At 34.9% G+C, this 7,587-nt stretch overlaps 1 non-coding gene across 1 annotated transcript; it reads right to left on the minus strand.

Annotated features, from left to right (window-relative positions):
• Window positions 1-512: 512 nt before the first annotated feature.
• LOC105488601 (uncharacterized) lies at window positions 513-7,005 on the minus strand. Its single transcript, XR_011620885.1, has 4 exons — window positions 6,959-7,005; window positions 5,480-5,662; window positions 1,013-1,102; window positions 513-646 (listed from the first exon to the last, which is right to left on the minus strand). It is a non-coding gene; the product is annotated as an uncharacterized protein (transcript).
• Between the last annotated feature and the right edge of the window lie 582 nt (window positions 7,006-7,587).

A 7,587-nucleotide genomic window follows, 5' to 3' on the forward strand; every position in this document is an offset into this window, starting at 1 on the left:
TGGCAATGCCTGAATATCAGAAAATTTATATTCACAACCTTTCTCTCCTGAACTCTCCAAATTGCACTTCCTCAAACGTACTTTCAGACTTTTTACACTTGTTCCCAAAATTCTTTTATATCATGGCTATGTCTCAGAGTTATTAGGGATGGAAGAGAACTATCTTCCCAGAATGGGGATGTATAATTTTAGTTCCCAAAATGTAATTTTTAAATCTACAGTCTTCCTTTATGCCTTATATAGTAAAAGTTATCTTCTTAGGCTGTTTACTGAGTGAAATATATCCTGATCCAAATACTTAAAACAGATTTCAAAGTAGGGATTTAATATATATATATACAAAGTTCAGTCAATGATATGCCAAATTTCCTTGTTCAAATATCTGAGCTCTGTCACTTACCATCCAGGGGACCTTCTTCTCACCCATTTTACTGCAATGGAAATCATAGCATTTGGCAAATGTGAATAGAATATTTATGAGAAATAAATGAGACAACATTTAGGTACCTATAATCGTACCTGGTACATACACTTTAATTCTTTTGAATATGGAGCTAATTACTTAAGAGAAACTTGGTTCTTAGCTTTTTGGACACCAATTGCAGTCAGAAATTCATTATTTCCATGTTATAATTCCAGAGTCTTTCTGAAAAAGATCAATGCAAAAACTCTGATCAGAAAGCCAGAAAACTCCAGTTATCTAATGCTCAGAAATGGAGTAAATGAATCACCTACAGATGTCCAAAAACTGCAGTTCATACTGACATTCGAACAAATGATTAAGTTGAACTTAATCCCAAAATGATTTAAACAGTTTAAATGCCTATTTATTGAAGCATTAAATCATGTATTAAAGTACATAAGCCCTGGAGCTAGAAACATTTTCATGCATGAATTTAGACTGCAGGAGAAATAAAATCTTTCTTTTAAGCAACACAAAGGAAGTAAAACCAAATTAATGAAAACTAAAAAGATACTGCTTAAAAAAGAGAAAAGCACATTTAAGGATTACCTGTTTATGTTTGATAGGCTTCCATGAGAATTCGTGTCTGTGGCTTTATCTGAATGAATATGGTTCCTCAATACGTAATCTGTATGCCTTCTTAACCATGAAAAAAAGAAAAAAAAAAAACAGAGAAAAAGGAACATAGCTAAGAGAATTTGGAGGTGTACCAAAATTTTGTGGTATAAGTGAGACAATATATGGCATAAAGCCATGCTTTTCCATCCTCATTGCACATTAGTATCCTCTGGAGTGCTTTAAAAATGCCTGCAGGAAATGCAAATCAAAACCACAGTGTGATGCCACCTTACTGCTGCAATGATGGTCATAATCAAAAAATCAAAACATAATAGATGTTGTCATAGATGTGGTGAAAAGGGACACTTTTATACTGCTAGTGGGAATGTAAACTAGTACAACCACTGTGGAAAATAGTATAGTGCTTCCTTAAAGAACTAAAAGTAGATCTACCATTTGATCCAGCAATCCCATTACTGGGTATCTACCCAGACGAAAAAAATGTCATTTACACATGCCTGTTTATAACAGCTCAATTCACAATTGCAAAAATATGGAATCAGCCCAAATGCCCATCAATCAACAAGTGGATAAAAAAAGTGTATATATATATATATACACACCATGGAATGCTACTCAGCCATAAAAAGAAAAAAAATGATATTTGCAGCAACTTGGGTGGAGTTGAAGACCATTATTCTAAGTGAAGCAACTCAGGAATGGAAAGCCAAACGTCATATGTTCTCACTCATAAGTGGGAGCTAAGATATGAGGACTCAGAGGCATAAGAATGATACAATGGACTTTGGAAACTTAGGAGAAAGGATGGGAGGGGAGTGAGGGATAAAAGACAACACATTAGGTACAGTGTACACTGCTCAGGGGATGGGTGCACCAAAATCTCAGAAATCACCACTAAAGAACTTGCTCACATAACCAAACACCACCTGTTCTCCAAAAACCTAATGAAATTTAAAAAGCAAAGAGAAAAAAAGAAAGGATAAAATAAATTTAAAATAATGTGGGTGGAGTTGAAAAGGCAGGGAGTAGATTTAAGAAGGCCAGCTGGGATCATGGTTTACACATCTTATTCTGACAGAAAGAAGGCTTTCGCTGGGGCTGGTGGTGAGGGGTAACAGATGTTTAGAATCCAGTGGACCTCAGATAAATTATGTTCTGATTGGGGTAATTTTGATCATGGAGATATAAACAATGGTGAAAAACAACAAATAAATGAATAAATAAGCCTGAGACCCAATTCCTGGGATTGTGATTTAATTAATCTCATATGTGGCCAAAATATTTATACATTTTCAAAGTTATCCAGGTGATTCTAATGAGTACCAGGGATCAGAAGCACTGGATGAAGATTTTCCTGGGTGTAATTGCCTGGGTTTAAATCCTTGCTCTGTTTTTTACTTGCTGTTTATACTTAAGTAAATTATTTAACCAATCCAAGATTTAGTTTCTATGACACATAATTTATTATTCACTGCCTGGCATAGAGCTGGCGTTTTGTAGTGCTACTTATTTACGAAATATTTTACTATAAATATTTAAACAGAAAATCTACTGCGCCCTGTCAACATATATCTTCCGCATGCTCTGAGTGCCACTGGATACTCTTATGCAGTGAAAGCTAGCATTAGAGACAGAGGTCACCACTCTTTGCTGTTGATTATTTGGCCGAACTACTAGAAACCATCCACAAAAGTGTGCTGTGCTGTGGTAAGGTTGAGTGTTTTGAAACAGGTGTTATCTACTCCTCTAAGGCCTCACTTTATGCTATTTATTTTATGATTCACAGAACTCATACTGGATAACAAAGCTACTAATAGTACAAAAAGTGCTTCCAAAGTATGTAACTAAAAAAAATTATTTATGGGATACTTAGGGCTTTTTTTTTTTTTAATACGAGGTCTTCAAAATCTCACAGAATATCTCACTTTAAACCAGTCACATCTTTTAATAGATATTCCATAAAATAAAGGGTTTAAGATGTTCCGTTAGCCACATGTGGCTGGTAGTTTTGGAGCTTCTCTGCCTGGACTCAAGCAGTGCGGATTTAAATCATGGTTCTGTGGTTTACTAGTTAAGTGATATTGACAAGTTTCTTAATCACAGTTTCCTATCTATAAAATGATCACATGGGATAACCTATGTAAATTCCTACGACAGTATCCATCACAAACTCTTGATTAATATTAATAATCATCATCACTATTCTTATCATGTTCATTGTCACTAATGAAATGCTGTGCAATTGTCAGTGCTGACTCAACACTGTGACTTTCTGAAATCTCTTCACTAGAAACACGTCTAGTAAATTTTCAAATGAATGTTAAAAAATTATATAAAATATATATTACTTACTACAATAAAAGGGTTCTAATTCCAGGAGCATTTCTCCCAACTGTGTTTAGAGGAAAACTCTGGCCACATTCAATGATTGAAGAACTATAGGAATTTTTTTATAGTACACCCCTTTTATTACAGTACAGGACAGCATAAATCTCCAGGGAAACCCTGTGTGAAAACTTAACGAATTACACTCATTCTCATATTCCCCAAACACATTTGACTATAATACCCTTTATTTTATGGAACACCTATTAAAATTGTGTGAAAGTTGTGCTCTACGGCTATGCTTTGGGAAATGTATGGAAAATGTCTGCTCTGGTGGCTGATCTCTGTCATAGAGAAGAGCCTTGCTTCTGTTTACCTCAGACGGGAGGGAGTCGGGTTCCACATTGCTTTAAAACAGTGAGGCATGGTGCAGCTGCCCGACCCACAAGTGGCCTTGGTAGCCTCATCATGCTGCTGCTCTTTGTGTTGAACATGGTAAGAAGTCACTTGTGAACCCTGTGACCAACATGTGGCACCATATCACTTTAAAGCTCACCTGCAGCTAATTACTAACAATGTTTAGGGTCACATCAGTTCTCTCCTTCTCTTCCTCTTATTTTCCTTTTAGAAATGTGATAAAAAAAATATTTCTAAATCATGCTGAAACAGATTAATGGGAATTTTAATTAAGTTCCATATCTGGGCTTAAATATATCTTCAATATATTTAAGTGGAACAGTATCACTAAAATATGCAATCTAGCATCCATATGAACATATGAATAAAATACTAGAAATCTGTACTTTTCATCAACATAGTGGAATAGCCTAACAAAATGTAATTTCAGGTTCAATATTTTTTGAATCTCCAGAGGGGATTTGCTACCTATTGAAATACATAAGAATAATATGGAATAAGTGTTTTAATAATCCATTGAAGTAGATTCTTCTATAATACTGGAAAATATTTTTACTTTTTTGCAATCTGCTTCTTTATAACATTTTTATTAATTATAAAATAATAAGCCATAACCCAATAAAGGCAAATAACCTCAATTTCTACATGTCCCGCCTTGAAACACAATCCAGTATATATTAATGAACAAGTAATTTAACCTTTCTGTGACCAGAGTTTCTCATCTGTAAAATAGAAGCATTTTTGGTACTTACCTCCTAGAACTATTGTGGGCAATATATGAGATAAACCATGTAAATGTGTATTGTGCATGTGAAGGACAGACTCCAATGTAGCCCTCATAATCCCTAACAAGGTATTCATGGCTTTGTATCATGTATTTCCATTTAGTATAGGTAGGGCCTATGTCTTGCCTCTGGCTAGTCGAGGCAATGAAGTACATGCGATTACATATAAATGATTACATTGCATGAGATCATAATATCCATCTTGGGAGGAGACTCTCTCTCTCTCTTTTGCTGCCCTTGAGGAAGCAAGCAGCCATGTTGGGGAAGCCCACATGGCAACTAAGGATGGCATCTAGCCAGCAGCCAGCAAGAAACTAAGGTCCTCCTTTTGGCAGCCTATGAGGAACTGAACAATGCCAAAAACCATATGAGCTTGGAAGCAAATTCTTCCCCAGTTGATCCTCAGATGAGACTGCAATCCCAGCTGACACCTTGATTATGGCTTTGGGAGACCCTGAAGCAAAAAATCCAGTTAAGCTATGCCTAGAGTCTGATCCCCAGAAACTGAGATAATACATGTTTGCTTTTTTAAGCCTCTAAGTCTGTGGTAATATTATTATGCACCCACATATGATTAACACAGTGCATGATGCATAATAAATGTTCACATATATTATCTATTATATTGTTAATATTTGAACGTTTACTATATGCAATGCACTGTATTAATCATATGTGGCTGCATTTTTATTTTGTTAATATATTCTTAATAGCTAATATTATAATATAATCATTATATTGCTATAATAATTGTTATTGCGAATTGTAGAAATCTTAATTCACATTTAATTTTGATTACTTTATGGGCTAATGAAGATTACATTTCTTATTTTTACTAAAGCTTTTGAGGTTGTGATTTTCCTACTTAACTTTCTATTTGTTTCTATGAACAAACATGCTATTTACTCACCAACTTTTGTTTTTTTCTCCAAATTATTTTTCACACTGAGATGTGAGGAGATGATTACAGGTACAGATTCCTTTCCCTTTCAAAATTTATATTTGGTGTCCAAATACTTTTGACTAGAGGAAAACAAGGTGCAGTTCATGCCTCTAGGTGTACAGCATACAGTCAATGAATGTTAGTTTCTTCCTATACAGTATACAAAAAAAAAACCCAAAATACATGTATCTATCTAAGAAAATGTAGGTAGGAGAAGGGGGATTTGGGAGGTGACGCTTCTCTGTTTTGAAAGATTAATTTTTAATCAAATGAAAACGTCTATTAAAAAGCATCAATTTTAGTGGTACAACTCAATGAATTATCACAAATTGGTGATAGCTCTGGTAATCATCACTGATGTCTACACATACAACATTACTAGAATACCAAAAGTCCCCTTGTACCACCAAATTTAACCATAATCCTGGCTATTTTTTCCTATTTGAAAAAACCCTTTTCCATTTTTTTTTTCCTTGCTTACTGCGTCAGGAACTGAGACAAATGTGTCAAAATCTCCAACAGGAATTTGGATGTACATTTTTTTCCCTTAGTTCAGTCACATTTTGACTTATAGTTTAAGCTCAAGTTATTAGGTTCATACAAATTGAATATGTTATAGATACCTGATGAGTGGAACTGTTTATTATTATAAAATATTTCTCTGTACTTTTCATAATGCTTCTTGTCATTAGAATTTACATTTTCCAATTGGAAGCCAATAATCAAATGGTATAATTATAGAAAAAAATTACAAGGTTGTTAATTTTTACTTAAGATATTTATATTGCATAGACTTTCAACCATATACAGCCTTATTTGGCATTTAAATATGTTCTATCCTAAAATGCAGTAATAGCCACTAAATTGATGAAAAAGTATAATCTGAACAACATAAAGATCTCTCTAACCACTCAAAAACCTTGAATGTATTCTAAAACAGGATTTACAGACCGCAAAATACTGTATAGTTGTAGTCTTAATTAATAACTATACCAAACTTACATTTAAGTAGCTAAAAGTACCATATTCAAACTACTTGCTTTCTATGAGAAAAAGATTCTGAATTCTAACAATGTAATTAAAACTGAAACCCTTCCCAGAGCCACAAAGACAGCAGCTGTCGAAGTCTCCAGTTCCTGCAGCACCCTTCCTCCTCCCCTTGTCACTTTCCCCCTGCCAAAAAGGGGGGGAAAAAAAAGAAAAATCCAAAAAAAGAAAACCATTTTTTCTGCACAACAGTGGGAAAGATATTGCTAAATTTTCTTATCATATGGGTTTTTCCATGCTTCCCCCAGGGAAAAAAAAAAATGGTTATCCTTCCTTAGGAGAGCACACACTGAGAGTAGCACTAAAAGACATTTAGATTTGAGAACCCGTGCCACTATTTGCTCATGGGACAGAACAAATCCCCTTCCCACAACCATCTGCTGACTATCCCCACTCCACCTTAGTTTTCTGCAAAGCTTAGAGACCGTGGGGCTAAAGTCTTGTGCTGTTCCTGATTCCGCTTGACTCATGGTGCATTATGATGGAGTGAGTGACTTAGAACCACTGTTGTGGGGAAAAGTAGAACTTTGCAGTGAAAAGAAGCTTAAGACAAGATCAAAGAGATTTAAGAAGGAGGGATTGTTGGAGAAAGAACATGAACTTAAGGCAGGGTGTGAGGACAGGAATAAGGAAAGTGGTCACAGGGCACACTCTCCCTTCAAAGGTCAAGAGTCTGTTGGTACTTTTCCTTATTTAGATTTAGGAGAAAATATAAATCAGTCAGAAATTTAATCTCTTTTTTCCTGTCTTAACTCTTTTTTAAATTTACTATAAACTCTCTAGTTCTTGTAATGATATTACCTCTCTCTGCACAGACTACATGTAACTTTTTAAAGATTAAAAAGTATTGTGTGAGAGAAAGGAGGATGAGTATGAGTGATAGGCCATTTTATAGTGTTGGTGGAGAACTAAAGATTAAAAACAGTTGTGTGAGAGGAAGGAGGATGAGAATGAGTGATAGGCCATTTTATAGGTGTTGGTGGAGAACCCAGTCAATCCATCAGGTTGACTAGAGTCCAAAAATGTTA

The sequence above is a fragment of the Macaca nemestrina genome, chromosome 3 (genome assembly GCF_043159975.1).
Source record: "Macaca nemestrina isolate mMacNem1 chromosome 3, mMacNem.hap1, whole genome shotgun sequence".
In the NCBI taxonomy this organism is placed as follows: Eukaryota; Metazoa; Chordata; class Mammalia; order Primates; family Cercopithecidae; genus Macaca; species Macaca nemestrina.